Raw genomic sequence first — 20999 nt, 5'->3', positions numbered from 1 at the left:
TTCCACCACCTTAGTAACAAGCTCTAATGCCTCCTCATGTAGTCACTCATACTCCTTCCAAGTAGACCCAACTACTGGTTCAACCTAATCCTAATTTGAACAATACTAAAAAATAGGCTCAACAACAAAACTATGCCATCTCATTGAATGATATTCACTTAAGGTCAGGCATCACTCTTCCTACACCCCAAAAGCCTATAATAACTAAAGTTGAAGATCCTCTAACTGAGCATACAAATGAGTCAAATTAGTAGACCTCTCTTGTAGCCAAAGAACCTCAATTTCCCCATAGGTTGATAGAACAAGGCTAGCCCATGAAGAACCATGCAGTCATTGATTTTCTTAATCAACTAAAGTAGATGATAGTAAATATACCATTGTTGGATTCTATCAAGGAAGTACTTTCCTATACTAAAGCTATTAAGGAAGCATGCATTAAGTAGCCAGGAAGGAAGAAGAAAGATCCAAAAACCATTCATGTCCTAGGATAGTTGTTTGACTTAATGCTAGAGTAAAAAATTTAGTACCTAAATACTCTGACCCTAAGAGTCCTATAGTTACAATCACTATTCATGGGATCCACATTCAAAATACTTTGGTTGACCTAGGATCATCTAATAATGTCATGATAAAGGAGGTATTGTCCTAGCTACATATCATTGGCCTCAATGAGACACCCACCATCCTTTAACTTGCTAATAGCTCTAACATTAAACCAGATGGGATGATAGAAGATGTTATGGTTAGCTTAAATTCTTGGGAGTATCCAGTTGAATTTTTTGTGCTCTCCCCAAAGGCTAATATGGGAGGATATCCTTTAATTTTAGAAAGACCATGGTTGGCCACTATAGATACTTATATAGCTTGCCAATCTTGGAAGATGGCAATATCCAATGGCACTCATACCAAGAACCTGACTTTATACTCCCCTACTCAACCATTGTTACTAGATGACTAAGTAATCTAGCTAGACTTGGGTGATGATGATCCAGAAGTCAATTGCATCCATCAGTTGATGATGATAGGTAGAGAGTCATTTATAGCTACTCAATAAGAAGATGAAATAACATCCATTATTTTGAATGAATATGGAACAAAATCTTCAATATGTCCTCAAGATGAATGCATCCTAAAAACCATTGTACCATCCTTGAATTCACCACATCATTTAGAAGATTCATAGTTTTTGCATTCATTATTACCTCATGACATGGATTCTTCTCTTGTTACCCAATTATTCATGGCAGATAAGGTTATTGAGATGGAAATTGGTCTAGCAAAGGAACTAAATGTAAACAATGCCTTATCACCCTCTCAATAGAAAGCTATGTTGTAGTTACTACAAAAGAATCAAATCACATTTTCTTGGGATTACATGGACATGAAAGGATTATAACCTGTGCTTTAAATCATAAGATTTACATCAGCCTTGACTTCAAACATGTTTGACAACCTCAAAGGAGGGTTAACCCTATCCTAAAAGATATAGTTAAGAATGTATTGTAGAAATTATCAATTTCTCATTTTATATACCCTATCTCTAATAGCCAATGGTTCTCACCCCCGATTATAGTACCCAAGAAGGGAGGAAAATGGAAAGTTTGTGTTGATTATAGGTATCTCAATTCAACCACTAAGAAGGACCATTTTCCATTGCTATTTATAGACCAAGTCCTTAAAAACCTAGCTGGTAAAAAGTATTTTTCTTTTTTGGATGGTTTCAATGGTTACAATCAAATTCAAATAGCCATAGAAGATCAAGGAAAAACAACTTTTACCTACCTATGGGAAACATTTTCCTACTCAATCTTGCCTTTTGTCTCATGCAATGCCCTAACCACATTTTAGTGAACTATCATCAATATCTTTTTAGATATTTCTACTGAATGTATGGAGATCTATATGGATGATTTTATTGTTTATGGTGCTACTTTTGAAGAAGAAAAAGAAAATTTAGAAATGGAACTCAAAAGATGTTAGGACTATAACCTTTCCCTAATTAGTGAGAAATATTTTATGATGATGAAAGAAGGGGTAGTGTTAGGCCATTTAATTTCATCTAAGGGCATCCAAGTAGATCCAGCAAAAATTGAAGTCATTAGTACCTTGCCTACACCAAAGAACCAAAAGGATGTATGCATTTTTTGGAACATGTTGGATATTATGGAAGATTTATTAAAAAATTCAATAAAATTGCAACACCTCTCTACAACCTACTAAAAAAGGATTTAGAATTTACTTGGGACTCTGATTATGCAACATACTTCCTCCAGCTTAAGGAAGTTCTTATAGCACCTTTTTGAGAGGACCCAATTGAGACCTACCTTTTGACATTCATATAGATGCCTCAGACTATGCTATTGGTGTTGTGTTGGGATAGAAAGTAGACTCTATTGAACATGCCATTTATTTCATCAGTAAGAATTTACAAGGTTCAGAATTTAATTACATAGTCACTGAAAAAAAATTACTTGTAGTCATCTATACCCTCAATGAGTTTAGACACTCCATTACTAGATATGAAATATTTGTTCACATTAACCATTCTGATATAAAATATTTGGTGAACAAACCTACAATTTCAAGAAGACTGGCTTGATGGTTATTGCTCATGTAAGAATTTGGCATCACCATAGTTGATAAACCTAGTAAAGCCAATTTGGTAGCCAACTTTCTCTCTTGGTTACATGTCCCTAATGATCATTTACCCTTTGATGATAGTTTTATAGATGAGCACATTTTTCTATTGTCTACAAAAAACCCACGATATGCAGATATTGTTAACTACCTCACCATAGGTAAAATGCCAGTTCACTTCTCTACCCAAGAAAGAAAGTTACTAGCAGAAAAGAGCTTTAATTATTCATGGATTGCTGGATTTATGTTCTATATAGGACATAATCAATTCATGCATAGGTATCTAAGAGAGGATGAAACATATGATGTCTTGAAAGCATGTCATGATGAGCCATGTGGATGTCACTTTACAACCAAAGTAATAGCCTTCAAAAACTTGACAACTAGGCTTTATTAGCCAAGCTTGCACAAGGATGTAGCCAGATATAGGAAGAAATGTGACAAATGTCAAAGAATGGGAAGGCCCACTAAATCAAATGAAATGCCCCTATAGCCTCAAGTAGTTGTCACACCTTTCAACAAATGGGGGATTGACTTTGTAGGACCCACTGAACCTACTTTACAAGAAAAATCCTAGATTTTAGTGTGTACTGACTATGTAACAAGTGGGTAGAGGCTAAACCTATGAAACACCTAAGGGATATCAACATGACAAAGTTTTTGTATGAATCCATCTTTACATGGTTTGGCATTCCTAGGCCATTGACATCTAATCAAGGAACTTAGTTTACATCCAATTTGATAATTAATCTTATGAAGGAGTATACTCTCAAGCATGGTAAATCATCACCTTATCATCCTCAAGCTAATGGTCAAGTAGAAGTTACTGTTAGAGAGCTAGAATCCATTCTCACTAAGACTGTAGCACTCTATAGGAAGGATTGGGCCACATGCCTTCTTGAAGCTCTCTAGGTTTATAGAACCACCTAGAAGTACAAAACTAGTTTTACTCCCTTTGAGCTTTTTTATGGTAAGTCAGCAATAATTCCTATAGAATTTGAATATAAAACATTGAAGATTATCTTAGAGCTCAGGATAGAACTCACTATTTCCTAATAGGACTGAATCCTAAGTTTAAACAGTCTTGATGAATGGAGGAAATCTACATTAAACAATATTGAGCTCATTCAACACCTAAGAAAATAGTGGCATGACAAGTTTATCAAACATAAAATGTTTTCTGTAGGAGATTGGGCACTCATTTATGACTCAAAGTACAAGGATAACCCAAGGAAGTTCCAAACACACTAGTTAGGACCGTATGAGATTATTGTCATATTTCCAAACTATGTAGTTTAGCTATCTACCATTGATCCTATTTACTTCAAACTACTTGTCAATGGGTGTCATCTCAAGCTTTACAATAAACTAGTTAGCCAATGAAGAGTTTATGCAGCAATTCCAATAGAATGAGGACATTTTCATTCTTGTAGCCAAAGAGTCTAGGTCTTCTACCTTGACTCTTGATACTTCTTGACTCTGTTCAAGGCATTCATAATAAATACTTTCTTCACATCCATTCTACTTCAACTTCTCTCTCTTCCATCTTACCATTCCGTCCCATCACTCTATCAATTTCAATGATCTTTTCCAGAACATCTTTCCTACAAGAGTCACTAGATACCTACAACATAGCTTTGCATTAATTTTATTTTATTTATGCTTTGTTAGGATTTAGTATTGTTTATAATTATTCACTCTTGCATATCATGGCCTAGTGAGACCCATGCCTTTATTTAGTTGGGGAGGGAAATATTAAATGCTTTCTTTTAAAATCAATTTCAAAATCGCATGTAACTTCAAAAGTTCATTGAGATGACTAGAAATAATTGCATACTTAATATCACATTTTGGTGACTTGTCCTTTTGCAATTGTGTCATTATGAAATTAAGGACATTAAAAGTAGTTACTTAACTTTTAATGATGATTTGCAATGTGTTTGGGTGACAGACCTATACACAAGCAAAAATTATGAAATTTGATGCAAGAAGGATATTATGAGATATTGTGCATTAAACTTTCCAAGTACAATCTATTTTTTTGAAATAACCAAGGCTAGTGCCATAATATTGTAAACCTTGATTCACCAAGCTCTAAAAAACCATAGTTTTTCCACAATTCAGCTAGAATTAACCATGGGTGGAGGTACATAGAGGAATGAGCCAATTGATCATCAAGTTCTTTTGGGTGATGTAGTCAGTTATGAAATGTTTAGAAGAAGGGGATGGTTGGATTATTGTCTTAGTTTGAAAGGATTTGATGAAGAGGTAACTCTTCAATTCATGAGCATCTTAAAGCATGGCATTGTAGTGGTTAAAGGTTTGAGAATTGAGTTCTCAGAGGAGGTGGTAGTTGAGGTCACTAGATTGTTCCAGGAAGGCAAAAATTGGGAGAGAGAGTTTAACCTAAAAATAGATAGGGCACAATTCAGTATACACCAGGACCCTTTATTAGACATTGATAAGAAAAAGGTACTTCTAAGTTATCCTTGCCAATGGAGTTTATTCAACTAGCCATCCTTATCATCCAGTACTTCACATGTGAGGGATGTTACAAATACTTGCATGCCCTATACTTCAAAATATTGGCTCACCTATGACATGAATACAGATAGGTAAACCTTCCAAATTTCTTATTTAATATTGTTATGAAGAAAGATTCTCTAGTGTAGTCAGGAAAAGATCAGTCTATTTCTCACCATTTCTTGATAAAATTAATCATAGAAAGATAGTTGGACAAGCAAGCAATTGGGACATGAGAGGGTTTCTTGTAGTTAAAAGAGGTAGAGCCTAGGTTGGTTAGCTCTAGAGGCCAGAGTGTTGGATGAAGGGAAAGAACATCCACTGGTTTCTATAAAGTTGTTCCCAGAGTTGAAAATTCTCCTGAAGCCTCTCCCTTTGGTCCCATACCAAATAGGAAGAGGATTTACAAAGTTTAAGCCTTAATTAATAACAAAAAGAGAAGAAAAAATGTAGAAGTTGCTAGTGCTCTTGAGGCCCCATCATTTGCTAAGAATAGGTCTCCCACTGAGAAAAGTAAAGGTAAAACTTTGGAACCTAAAGTAGAAGGGTTAGAACAAAAAACAAGTGAGGAGAGTAACCTTAATGAACCCCTGCACTCTCAAGAGGAGGAAAATGTAGAAAAACCTCTTGAAGTGCCTACAGTAGAAACACCTATAAGCAAGATGAACTAAAAGAATCCTCCATGCTTGACAACACCACACACAAGGTGAAGTGTGAGACTCTCCAAGAGTGAGTTCCTAAAGCCTTTGTTTTCATAGTTACCCCTAAGCTTTCTAAATATGAAAAGGAATCCTCTTTGAAGGAAAAATTATAGCAAACTCAAGCTAGTGAAAATGAGAGCAAAACCCATAATCTACAACCAAAAGTTGATTGTATTGTTGATTATGTGCTTATTGATAGTGATAAGGAGTCTAGTGAGTGTGAAATATTTAAGGATGTTGAAGAAAACCCTTATATGCAAGACATTAGCAAAAATTTTGCAAAACTCCCTTTGAAGAATTACCTAGAATTTAGACCTAAAATTGTTAAGGAAGTACTAGAAAAATTGGATCAAGAAGGGTTAGACACATTAGCTACAACAACTACTGAATCCATTAGGAAAGAAAATGTAGAGACAATTATCCTACAAAAACATTTTATGACTCTATGGTTTAAGCAAAATAAATTATATTTTTATGAATATGTGAAGATTGAAGTATAGATAGTTTTCATATCATTTGTTTTCATGAATTTATGGACTTTGATAGGACTCAAAATTTCATTCCTATTTTGAGTACCATTCCAAAATTTTGAGTCACTTGGAGCCCTATAAACACATTTTCTTACTTGTGTACTCAACTATTGTTTTAATGTCTAAGAGTGTTTAATGTTTCTAACATCCTAAATTTAGCATATCTATGCATCCTATAATGATAAAATGTCATTTTGAGTCATTTCATGAAGTTTGGTTTGAGTAATTTCCAATTCTCCATTTTTGCCTAAGTGTCAAACAATGATAGGGGCCGAAGTTTTCATTTGAATATCTTGTACCTAGTAATGTTTCATGACTCACCACTTTGGGATTATTTATTATGCACATCATTAAACCTATGTTTCAGATTTTGAGTAATTTGGATATGTTTTGATTAGGTTTTGAGTCCCTAAAATTTGGTTACCTATCTCTGTCATGCTAATGCAAATTGCCCTGAATTTTGAAAGACCTTGTATGACTAGTTGTAATGTTGACCTAGTTGAACATACTAAGAAAATTCCTTTTGCATTGCATTCTAGAGGTCACACACTTTTTTTGTATCAGATTTGACCCTGCAATGAATCTGTTTGATCAGTTTTCAAATGTAATTCTGAATGCAATTTATAACTTTTACCGGTGTCATAAAATGTAGATTGATCGATACCCCTATTCGGGATGTCATAACTATGAATCCATAATAGATAAGATCAAATGGTTTGTAACACTATATTATACTCTAAAAATTCTTTAAGTTTTCTAGTTTTCAAGTCTTGATGAATCCATCTACACACTTTCCCAGGTTCATTCCATTTGTGAAAACCATAGTTCTGCTGATGTTTCCAATTTTGCAATTCTGAGTACCTCAATTTGCACAATTGCCAAACTTGCCCAGTTATTCATCATGACACCAAATCATAGATCTATATTCTCCTTATGGACATGAACTAATGCCCCTATTTTTAGGCCCTCAAGTATCTTTTTTCCATGTTTTTAGAGCCAAAACCACACACACTTTCCTATTTTCTAATATGTTTATTTGCAGACAATTTTAACTATGCATCTTCAACAATCAATATAATTTGACTAAATGATCATCATAAGATGAAATCTAACAAGGTGAAGGAATGCAAAGTGAAGAATCAACATTCCAATTTTTAAAGCCAGTTCTAGAGGCTTCCTATAAGTGAATCACAGTTTGCAAAAAGTGGTGTAATGAATTTTAAATGTTGTGACAGTGATTGATTTTCAATAAAATCAATATCAGGTGATTAATGGATAATTTTGAATTATTAGTTGTTTGAAAACAATTTTTTTTTAGCCAAACCCACTCTAGGGTCTAACTAATTTCATCAAACTAATAAAGTGTGTGTAGATTGAGGGTGTAAGAAAGGGGGGAACTATAATGATTTTGGTCACTATATATTATCACATATAGTGATTAGTGCATATATATTATCACATGCTTTCAGCTGAATGTGAGGGTTATATATCCATTAGGTGATAATAGGAGTAGTTAAATTTAGTAGGAAGCTCTCATAATCTACACATATTGGCATCAGTTGTCACATCTTCAATCTTTGTGTGATAGGGAGGTGATTGACATAACAATTGTTTGGTCTTTGGAAATTTCACTTGGTTATAGTTTCAAAATTTTCTAGCTTCTTGTATAAAGAGAGATCAATGACCACCTCTTACAAAGAATCTTGACCTCTTGTTTTTATACAAAAATATAGTTTTCTTTAGTTTGTGCATTTTAAAGGACACAATGATTTTGAGAGGTAATATTATTAGAGAGATCTTAGGCCATGTTGATATGGTTGCAAATATATGGAAAAATAAAGCACACAAAAAGTTGTAGGAGGAAATCTCCACCTACATCCGCTTTGGGAACAAAGCAAAACATTGATGGCAATAAGTGGAGTGAGTTGTAGATGAAGAACTTGGCATGGTAGAGAGTTCAAATAGAGGAGCTCCATGGCATTGGGCAAGAAGAACATCCACACAAAAGGGAGGGCTCCATAGTAGAGTAAACTTGTAGGCCAAAGAAAACAACATAGTCCATGAGTTAGAATAGGCAAAATTCATGGTAGGCATGGTGGTAGGAATAAAATGTAGGGTATTCATGTAGAGGAGCATGGCAGGTGATGAGACCAAAAAATGGTCTATTTTATCATTTCATTTTTAGTTGAATTTGCAAACTTTCTAAAAACTTTGATGTTTAAGAACATCATGTTGATGATAATTTTAGACAAATGTCTGTATAATTACTTTCCAAGACTAAAATGAATATGCTATGAAATGATATGTCATTTGATTACAAAATAGTGGGAATGTTGTTTTTCTTCCTTAGCTAAGTTGGATAGTTTTCTTGCAATAATGTGACATAGGGTAAAATAATTTAGATGACATATTTTGAATTAGTCTTGATGTATGTTATTACATTGGAGGCACTAATATTTTGTAGATTCAAAGGTAAAGTCAACTTAGCTAAGTGGAGTTAGCAACCTGAGAAAACAATGGTAAATTTAATTAATGACCTTCCACATCACCAACTATTTCATCCATAATAGCCAATACCTATTTTCAGGAAAGTAGGAGTCAAAGTAGGAAATCCAGGGGTCATGAGCTCCTATATTCATGTTCCCTTTAGCACCAAAGTTAATACATCTCTTGTAATATTCAATGCCATCCATTGTTCTAGTAGTTGATGAAGTCTAAAATGTAGGAATTCTGTTCCTAGTTTGTGCTTAAATAATTGGAAGTCTATGTTCCAGAAGAAGGAATTAATTAATGGTTTTTAGTAGAAGGAAGAAGTTTTCTAAGTTTTGAGTACTAAAGGTAATCTTTTTGTTTATTAGTATGTATGTTTACTATTGGTATGAATAAAAAGATCATTGTAGGTTTCCATCTTTGAGTAGTTCTACTTCACTTCTCTATGGGGGCCCACACAAGAATAAAAATAATTAATTAGCATCGGATTTACATTTAATTCATAGAACTAGAGTAGACTTTTTGTTCCTATAGCCATTGATAGCAAAATTAGTGGACTATTCTTGCAGCATAGGTAGTTAAAGTAGTTCTCAACTGCATTGTCATGCTTTGTTAAAATAGATTTAATTCTCAACTTTAGCATAGATTTCCTATAGCATAATCATTTGAATTTCCATAGGATAATTCTTAAGTTTAGAGAATTTTGAAGCATATACTTTGCAGACACCATTTTAAGTTTATGTCCCTAGTTGATAAATCAAATGAGTCCAAATGAGCTGGATTAGAAACACTCAAGATGTCCAATCTTGGATTAAGTAGTACATTACTGTAGTATTTTGATCCCTTTCTTTGGCCAATTATTTTTGGCACCATTGTTAGGGATGGTGTTAATTCAAACCAATCTTTGTAGTTGCACTTTTATTCCCTATAAAATAGAATTTAGTATTAAAGAAGCATGTTATGCATAGAAGAAGAGACCACCTAGGGAGACTCCTTCCTCATGATAATGAAGAAGAACCATCCAATAATGTTCATCCTAAACTAGATGAACCCCGAAGAGAGAATGATGAAGATGAACCTTTTGAAAATTTATTTGCTAATATTCAAGTTGAAATACCTTCTTCATCTTCAGAAGAATCACTCCACTTGAGTGAACTTTTTGCTAAGCCTACATATCAAGATAATCCACTAGCCATTGTTATATATCAAACATCACCTTTTCCTCCAGGAATGGCTATGCCTACCTTTCCTTTTCCTATTCCGCCTTAGAAAGGGAATCAAAATTTGAAGAACATACCTACTTATACCCTTTTAAAATTCTATGGCCTTATTATAGAAGACCTTGAAAGATTTCTCTTTAAGAACTATGACTACAAAACTGATGCCCATAAGTTGAAATTGTTTCCCTCTACTCTAAAGGAGGCTACTCTAAGATGGTTTATGGGATTGGGTGAAAATGTTGTAGTAAACTAGACATAAATGAATAATTTATTTCTTCAAAAATATAAAGAATATTGCAGAGGTCAAGATATGAAGGGGGATGACATTTTTAAAATGTCACAGAAGGAGGGTGAAACCTTGGAAGACTATGTTTCCATATTCTTGTTCAATTTGCAATGGAAAAAATAGCATAACTTAAATAAAGAATCTAAAAGCATCTTTGTCTGAGAGGTGTGCAAGAAGAAAGCATGGAAGCCTTGGACCTAATGGCTAGAGGAGATGTTACACAAAGGACTTGGAATTAAAACAAGGAGATATGTTAGAACTATTCAAGAGCTATTGTAAAGAAAGGTAGAGGGCTAAGGAGCCTACCACATAAGACCAATGGTGGGTCAAGATTATCTAAGATGGAGTTATCTAACCTACTATCTAACTTCAAGCAAGATATCATTAATGTTGTCACTACTTAGTTGGATACCATCCAAGCCCAAAGGAAAAAGGATGAAGCTGATGCTATGCTGATTGAATTCTACCATTGTTGCAGAGAAAGGAAGAAGAACTACACATGCAAGACCATTGTAGCCATGAATGCATAGCCAATGCCCACTGAGTTTAAAGAAATTGATGAGGATATAGAAGAAGTGATCTATGTTTCTAAAAGATGACCATAGGCTCAAAGACAAGGTATGCCTCAAGACCCTCTAAATAATTTTGGTTATAATAATAATCAGTGGCAAGGCACTATTCCTCCAAATTCTACCCCCCAAGGATAGAATTGGAACAATAATTGGCCCAACCAGTAGCCACCGTATAACCAAGCCTACCATTGACCACCTCAATATCCATAGTAAAATAGTCAATGGCCTTAACAAAATAACCAATATTCTCTGTGGGGCCCTAAACAACAACCTATCCACTAGGGGAATTGGTAGCAACCACTTTAGTGGGGGCCTAACCAACCACCTCAACAACAAGCCCTAATGCCTTTGCCTCAGTAGCAAGCCCTGATTCCTCTACCTCCTGCAACCAATATTAGCCCATAGAAGCAACCACAACTTCTTGCTTAGCCAGCACCAAAACCCAACAATAAGCAACAAGCTTATTCTTTATAGATAAATGATATACATTTAAGGTTTGGAACCAAGTTTCCTCCACCTAAAGGACCTATAATAACTAAGGTCACTGATATTGAAAATATTCCAAAAAATCAACCAACTGATGCATCAATTCTCCCACAAGCATCTATTCCCCCATATATGCAACGGTTAGTTCCTGTAGCTTCATCTAAACCAAATTCTATAGCAACTAATCTCCTAGACCAACTTAAACAAATGACTATCTAGATTCCCTTATTGGATGAACTTAAGGAGATTCCCCTTTACAATAAAGCTTTAAAAGAAGCATGTGTCAAGTAGTCTGGTAGAAAGAAAAAGAATCCCCCTACTATCTATATGTTGGGAAAACCTTCTAATTTAATGCTGAGTAAATCCTTGATGCCTAAGTATTCTGACCTGGGAAGTCTTGTAGTCACCATACACATAAATGGAATCCAAATTTAGAATGTTTTGATTAATCAAGGAGCATTAATTAATGTCATGACTATAGAAGTCTTGTTAAGACTTAGCATTATTGGATAAAGGGACACTCCTATAATACTTCAGTTAGCAAACAACTCAACTATCAAGCTTGATGGTATGAGAGAAGATATCATTGTAACCATGGATTCCCTAGATTTTCCTTTAGACTTTGTTGTGCTATCACCTAGATGCTTCCTTGGAGGATATCCATTAATCTTAGGAAGATGTTTGTTGGCTACTAAAAATGCATGCATTGCATGTCAATTAGGAAAAATGACAATATTGGATGGTGCCAAGACTAAAAAGCTAACTCCATACTCTCCTACACAACCACAACTAGATCTTGACCAAGTTTCTTGGCAAAACCTTGGTGATGATCCTTCAGAAGTTAATTCTATTCAACAACTCATGATGTTTGAGAGAAACCCATTTGTTGTATCCCAAGAAGAAGATGATGTACTAGCTACAATATTTACTAATCAATATGATTCTGAGGAGTTTTCTTTTGCAAACTCTACTGGATCCTTACAAACTGTATTGCTTAAATGTGATGCATCTCAATCTCATGTAGCATCTAATTACCTTCCTACATTATTACCCCATGAAATTAAATCTCCATCAATAATAAAGGTTTTAAAGATGGATAAGGAAAAGAGAGCGAAGATTGCTGTAGGAAAAGAGTTGAATAGCAATAATGACCTTACTACATCTCAGATGACAAGTCTCATTAAACTATTACAAGATAGTTAGCAAGCCTTTGCATGGGACTATACTGACATGAAGGGCTTAGATCCTAGTCTTTGTACACATAGAATATTTATTAACTTAGAATGTAAGCCATTGAGACAACCCTAAAGGAGAGTAAACTCAACATTAAAAGATATAGTCAAAGTAGAGTTACAAAAACTTCTTAGTGCTACATTTATCTATCCTATTTCTAATATCTAGTGGTATCACCTCTAGTTATTATTCCAAAGAAGGGAGGAAAATGGAGAGCATGTGTAGATTATAGGGAGATTAATAAAGCCAGTAAAAAGGATCATTTTCCTCTATCATTTATTGATAAAGTACTGGATAACCTAGCAGGAAGGAGATATTTGTCATTTTTAGATGGTTTTAGTGGATATAAACAAATCCAAATCTCTCTAGAAGATCAAGATAAGAAAAAATTCACCTATCCATGGGGAAAATTTGCTTACTTTATCTTACCACTTGGATTATGTAATGCACCTACAACTTTTCAATGAGCAGTACTTAGCATATTTTCTGACATAGCTGGTAATTGTGTTGAAATCTATATGGATGATTTCACCACTTATGGTGACACATTTGAACAAGCTCATGCCAACTTGGAGAAGGTGTTAAAAAGGTGTCAAGAATACAACCTTTCTCTTAATAGTGAGAAGTGTTATTTCATGATGGAAGGAGTTGTTCTTGGCCACTACCTTTCCTCTTGTGGAATTCAAGTGGACCCTACAAAGATTGATGTAATTACTAATCTACCAATGCCAACAAAGAAAATAGATGTCAGAAGCTTTCTTGGACATGCTAGTTACTACAAGAGGTTTGTCAAGAACTTTAGTAAGCTTGCTAGCCCCTTGTACAACTTACTCAAGAAGACAACTAAATTTGAGTGGATAGAAGGTTTTGAAGTAGCATTCCAACAATTGAAGGATCTTTTGACTAAAAGACCTATTATTAGAGGACCTGATTGGAAGCTACCTTTTCACATTCACATCGATGCATCTGATACTACTTTAGGAGCGATTCTGGGACAAAAAGAAGGTATTGTTGAGCATACCATTTACTATATTAGTAAGAATTAATAGGGCGCTGAGCTGAATTATACTATCACTAAAAAAAAATTCTTTTTGTTGTGTATGCACTTAATAAATTTTAACATTATATCACAAGCTATGAAGTTTTTGTCTACACTGATCACTCTGTTATAAAATATTTGATGAACTAACCTACTATTTTTGATAGATTAGCACATTGGCTACTCCTCATGCATGAGTTTAATGTGAAGATAATAGATAAACTAGGTTGAGCCAATGTAGTAGCAGATTTTCTATCATGACTTCAAGTACTTGATGATCCTATAGCCATAGATGATAACTTCCCTAATGAGCATCTATTTTCAATAGAAATTTATAACCCATGGTTTGAAGATATAGCAAATTACCTTGCTATAGGAAGAACACCACCACATTTTTCACCCAAGTAGTGTCATCTCTTGGTGGAAAAGAGTTTTAATTTCTCATGGATAGCTAGGTTGATGTTCTATACTAGACCAAATCAAATAACTCACCGGTGTGTGAGGGAAGATAAAACCTATGGCATCCTATGAGCATGTCATGATGAACCATGTGGCGATCATTTTGTAGTAGAGAGAACAACCTACAAGATTTTAACAACTAGATACTACTGGCCTACTCTCCACAAAGATGCAACAAAGTATACAAGGTGATGTGATTGATTCCAATGCATGGGAAGGACCACTAAATTTGATGAAATGCCTCTACAACCATAGGTGGTGGTCACACCTTTTGAGAAGTTGGGTATTGGCTTTGTTGGTCCAATAGAACTGTCTTCTCATGGAAAATCATACATCTTAGTATGTACTAATTATATAACTAAATAGGTTGAAGCACAAGCTATGACACATGCCAGAGATCAAAAAGTTACAAATTTTCTATATGAATGCATATTCACTAGATTTGGAGTACCTAGAGAAATTGTCACAAATTAAGGAGCTCAATTCACATCCAACCTGATTGTAGAGCTCATGAAGAAGTACATGATCCATCATGGTACATCTTCCCCATACCATCCTCAAGCTAATGATTAGGTAGAAATCATAAATAGAGAGATAGAAGTAATCCTCACGAAGATAGTTTCTATTTACAAATGGGACTAGGTTACCTAGATTCTTGAAGCAATTTGGGCTTACATGACTATGTAGAAGAGCACCACTGGATTTACCCAATTTGAATTAATTTATGGTAAATCTTCTTCCATGCTTATAGAATTTGAGTACAAGACTTTAAAAAATACTTTGGAATTGGATGTTGATCTTTCAAAGGCTTAAGAAGATAGGTTACTATAGCTGAATGCCCTTGATGAATATCACAAATTTTCCCTACATAATACTAAGATAATTCAATAGTAGTGAAAGAAATGGCATGATAGGTTCATCCATGATAACAAGTTTTCTATTGGAGACTAAAACTTGCTATATGATTCTCATTATCAACAAACTCTAGGAAAATTCCAAACCCATTGGCTTGGACTATATGAAATCATTTTTGTGTTTGAGAATGGTTTAGTGCAACTCTCTACCATTGATCTTGTTCACTTTAAACTACTTATTAATGGGCACTACTTAAAACTCTACCATAAGCTGTCTAGTCATGAAGAGTTCCTATAGCAATTCCAACCATTTATTGATCCTACGATTCCTCCAACAACTACAAATGAGTTTCCCACTCATATGTCATCCTCTCTCTAAGAAAATTTCACTCATCATAATAAACTACTTTCTTTGTGAAAGTATTTTCTCCATAATAATTTCACCTCACCTCATCCTTCATCAACTTGCATAACAATATCATTTGACAACATGAATTACAAGGTTCATACACATACTCAAGTTTAATTTTTTTTTTAATGTGTTCTATTTTTAGTTACCTTTGTCACTAGCAATTGTAGGAGGTGTTGCCTAATTTAGTTGGGGGGAGGAGTAGTATATTTCATTCATTTTTTTGTGATCATTAAATGTTCATGTAATTCTTTATATGCTACCACATGATAAAAAAGAATGATGTGATGTGATAGTTACCTTTATGTCACACATTTTTGCAAACTGGTAAGTACGAGTTCCAACTCAGGTACTTAATTTAGAATTAAGTGATCTTAAATGCTAAAAATATTAGTTTCTTAAAATAAGTACTATCACTTGTCTTCTCTTCTTGTTCCAAGTTTTTCCATTTTTGAAATTACTCCTATAATCACTCAAAAGGAACAATGGGGGGTGATTTGAAAAGAAGAGAACCAATTGACCATACAAAATTGTTGGGAGACCTAGTTTGCCTACCTATATTTCAAGCCAGGGGGTGAAAAAATTACATGTTCAAACTGTCTGCATGGGATGAGTAGCTTACCTTAGAATTTTTGCAAATGCTGAAGGATGGTTTTGCCATAGGCAAAGTAATAAGCATTATGTTTTCACCCAAAATTGTAGCTGAGATAATGGAATTTCCTCTAGCAGGGGAGGAGTTTTCAAATGCATTGGAAGGAGTGTTGGCCAGAGCTCAATTTACAATGCACATAGATCCAGGACTTCAAATAGACTAGAAACAAGGTACAATCTACACATCTTTACTAGAACCATTTAACCAATGTGCTATCTATATTGTGATATATTTTACTTGTGAGGGAAGAAATTCATATTTGCATGCCACTCATTTCAAATTTTTGAGTTGCCTAAGACATGATGACTACCCTTTGAATGTTCCTCCTTTTATGTATCACATTTTGTTAAAAAAAGCCATTGTAGTGCAAAAAGGAACCTCAAAAGATGTTTCACACCATTTTTTTATTAAGCTCATGATAGAAAAATCCCTCACAAAACAACTTGGGATATCTTGGGATGATTTTATTTCAGATAATGTGCAAAACCCTGTTAGGCAACCTATAGAGCAAGTTGAAGAGGAAAGAGAACCTCAGGAAAATCATGTAAACCCAACATGAGGCTCTTCCTCATCCAGACCTAGGAGGTCATAGAGAACCCCAATTTCCGCTCTCATAGCTTCTACCTCTAGGTCAGGTCCAACATCTGATAAGAGTAAAAGGAAAATTAAATTTTCCCCAAATACTAGCTTTCTTGCAGTTCCTATGGTTTATAAGAAGAAGAAAGAGAATGTACAGGAAACATCTTCAGAACTTCCTATAGCCTCAAAGGTAGTAGAAGTACCCCTTAGGCATAGAGCTCAAAGGAGCCAATCATCTATAAAACTTAATGAGGGTGTGTCTTTCCAATCCCTTGTGTCCAAAAATGTAACTATTGAAAAAGAGAAATCCTCTTCTTCCGATAAGGATAAGATCATTATTGAAGATGGTTCAAATGAAGAAAGTGCAGAATGTTTATCTATAGTAGCAAGAACATCTTCTGCCTAGCTGCCCATCATTTCCATAGATTCAGATAATGACAACAGTGTATCTATTGGAGTTGTATACTCTCCTCCTATTCTTCAAAGGAGATAATTTCATGAAAAAGATATTGGAATAAATATAGAAATAGTTAATACTATTGTGGAATAGATTCTTTCACAAGGACTTGATACTTTAGCCTTTGCAACACAATAAGCTATTCCTCTTGGTCCTTCATCTGCATCACATGTTACTTACCATCCTGGTTCCATTGTTTCATTGTTAAGAATTATTTCATAGTTATCTAATTAGCTAATTTAGGATAGGGAAGAATGGAAAATAGTGAGAGAGAGCTTAAACAAAACCATCTTCAATCAAACTCAAGAATTGATTGAAAAGGATATGAAGATTGAACAATTAAGTGGCAAACTTACAAAAGTCATGACCATGATTCCTAAATTGATGTCTTGTCACTCTCCTCCTATTTATGCTCTCTTTTTGAAAGAAAAATTTGTCAATTATCAGATGACCTGTGTAATGCAAGGTAAAAGTTTAACATTGAATACTCCTTAGGAATTCTTACAAGCTTTTCATAGTGCCCTTGTAGCCATCAAAAAATTACTCTATGAACTCTTTTTACATAATTTAGTTGTCCTTGACAATAGAGATTGAAACCATCTACTTTGTGTGGATGATATTCAACTCAACACATTGATGTCTTCGAACCAAAATGAAGTTAGCAGAGAAAATTAGGTCCACCAGTATAGAGAATTAGAGTATGAGATTTCACTTTTTCTTATGCTTAAAGCCAAAGATGCCCAAACAATGTACTATGATTGGTTGAAAGTTGCTCAATCAAAATTTGGAAACCAAATTATTTCTCTTTTAAGAGAGGTAGCCTATCAAGAATATAAAGCTATGGTAGAAATAGATCTTCCTACAACAAAGTAGGAAAATCAATGGTACTGGATAGGATTGAGTGAAGACCTATAGAATAAAGAACTTCATTCTCTGTTGAATCTTATCATGGCTACTCAGTGAAAATCTTGGTACATTAAGTTAGGGGAACAAAGGAAAAGAAATTGGATCCCTTTAACTTTTTAGCCTCCACTATTATTTTCCCCATTGCTTGCTAATAAGCAAGATATAGAGAAATTTGATCTGACAAAAGAGCTTCACAAATGGGAAGGGTATAGGAAGAGTAAAGGCTTTTATTGGAAGTACACTATAGGAGGTAAAGGATAGAGTGTTCCCTCATATTTCAAGATGGTTGTGAGGGTAAAAAATTTAATCTTTTCTTGAGGACAAGTCAAAGTTTTAGTTGGGGGAAATGATGAGACCAAAATATGGTCTATTTTATCATTTCATTTTTAGTTGAATTTTCAAACTTTCTAAAAAAATTGATGTTTAAGAACATGATGTTTATGATATTTCAGAAAAATGTGTGCATAATTACTTTCCAGGACTAAAATGAATATTCTATGAAAGTATATGTCATTTGATTACAAAATAGTGAGAATGATGTTTTTCTTCCTTAGCTAGGTTGGGTAGTTCTCTTGCAACAATGTGACATAGGATAAACTAATTTAGATGACATATTTTGAATTAGTCTTGATGTATGTTATTACTTTGGAGGCACTAATATTTTGTAGATTCAAAGGTAAAGTCAACTTAGCTAAGTAGATTCAACAACCTGAGAAAATAGTGGTAAATTTCATTAATGACGTTCCACATCACCAACTATTTCATCCATAATAGCCAGTACCCATTTTTAGGAAAGCTAGAGTCAAAGCAGAAAATCCAGGGGTCGTGATCTCCTAAATTCAAGTTCCATTTGGTGCCAAATTTAATATATCACTTGTAATATTCAATGCCATCCATTGTTCTAGTAGTTGATGAAGTTTAAAATCTAGGAATTTTGTTCCTAGTTTGTGCTTAAATAATTGGAAGTCTATGTTCCAGAAGGAAGAATTAATTAGTGGTTTTTAGTAGAAGGAAGAAGTTTTCTGAGTTTTGAGTATTGAATGTAATCTTGTTATTTATCAATATGTATGTTTACTATTGTTATGAATAAAAAGATCATTTCAGGTTTCCATCTTTGAGTAGTTCTACTTCACTTCTTTGTGGGGGCCCACACATGAAGTGAACTAATTAATTATCATATGATTTACCTTCAGTTCGTAGAACTATAAATTTAATGATTTTTATATAGTTTCCACTATACAGTTCATTTGAATTTTTCATTTTAATAACAGTCCATGGCACGGGGCCTAAAATTTCAAATCAACCTTAGAGGCATTATTTATATCCAAAATATATAGTTTAATATATCATCAAAACTAGGATAAGATATACTATCCATTTTTGCAGTTGGTTTTTACACAAGTATTCACCAAAAGAAGCTCCAAGTAGATTTGTAATTTTGGGGCGTCCTTAGTGATAAATGCAGTTTTGTTGTTTCAGACGGAAATCAGATCAGACATGATCATATTTTCATAATATTTGATTTACTAACCACTTTAAAGGAAGAATTAAATGTTAAATGTGTTTCAAGGATAGTTATAAGAGATAAGTTTTTGTTGATAAGTACAGTTGAGTTTCATGGTAGAAGCAAAACAGGACAAACGAATATCTAATTTGAAAATTATACACATCCTATCAAATATCTAATATTTCTTTAGAGGATGTTTTTGCTGGTTAATTTAAGGGGATATATCAGATAATTCTATAATAGAATTTATGGTTTTGATTTTTCGGTAGATGAAGATAGTTTTAGTAGGATGCATGTCAGTATCAGATTGCAGATCCAAAAACTTCTACTCCTATATAAATCTTTCTTCTCTTCTCATTGTACAGGTTCTAGTTTTTCACTATGAGACCAATAGGGTTCCAGTTCTAGACAATTTTCCCAGTTATTGTGATACCATTTCTTAGTATTTTCTCTATTATTAGTAGTAGTATTTTGCTTTCTTTGAAGCATTTATATTACACAATCATTCCTAAGTGTTATTTTCTAAGTTTTGACATACAAATGATGTATTTATTTCAAGAATTGAATACAAATCTTTCATTTTGAAGTTTATCTCCTTTTCTATGGGTTTTTTATTTTCTATGATAAATACCCAAAGTGCATATCATCCATTTGCAGCTTGTATTGAAGTTGTATGTCATTGTGTGTCCTATTGTTGGGTCAAGGACTTAAGTAATTTGCTTGATATGCCATTGATAGAACTAGAGGGATCATAGGAGGATTTGATAAGCACAAATTTTGTTTAGAAATTGATGTCTATTTGCAAGATAGATAGATAGATCAGATGTCTAAATATATGAGTATACTTTAGCTGTCCATGTGTATGTTTTGATTTAGCTTTTTTCCCAACGGATAAGGGACTAATCGGCTTGAAGATTATATGTTTTGTTGTTGTATACCTAGGTTATGCTAATGATTCAATTATTAATTGAATATATTTTTTCTTTATGTTTAAGAGTTGAAATATTTTCCCTCACTTAGTTTATCAAGTTTATGTGCCTTGTTATTATCTATTTCATGTCCATGAAAGCTTGCATAAAAATAGAAGATTTAGGGGTTTTATTTGTTATCTAGATTCAATTATATGCCTTTACACTGGTACCATACAAAGAATCTCAGGTCCACCCACCTAGGTCTTATAGAGCCCAAAGAAGAAGAAGGAGAGTTAAATGGCCTTATAGTTGGCCCTAGTGTGAATAGGTGCATTGAGGATGGGAGTTAGCTACCCCTAGGTCTAAATATCTTCCACTAGGTTATTCAAAAGCTATTACTTCAGAAGCCAACAAAATGAAAACTCTACTGGGGAGTATTGAATCAGAAAGGTGATTCAATAAAATTATAAGAAAGGCATGTGAAAAGCTTGTTATTAGTAGCAAGGTCATGCTGAAGTTTCATGTCACCCCAATGATGTTTTATCTAG

This window comes from Cupressus sempervirens, chromosome 6, assembly GCF_028749045.1.
Source record: "Cupressus sempervirens isolate cs-2001-9-10 chromosome 6, ASM2874904v1, whole genome shotgun sequence".
In the NCBI taxonomy this organism is placed as follows: domain Eukaryota; kingdom Viridiplantae; phylum Streptophyta; class Pinopsida; order Cupressales; family Cupressaceae; genus Cupressus; species Cupressus sempervirens.
Note: the sequence above shows the minus strand (reverse complement) of the source record.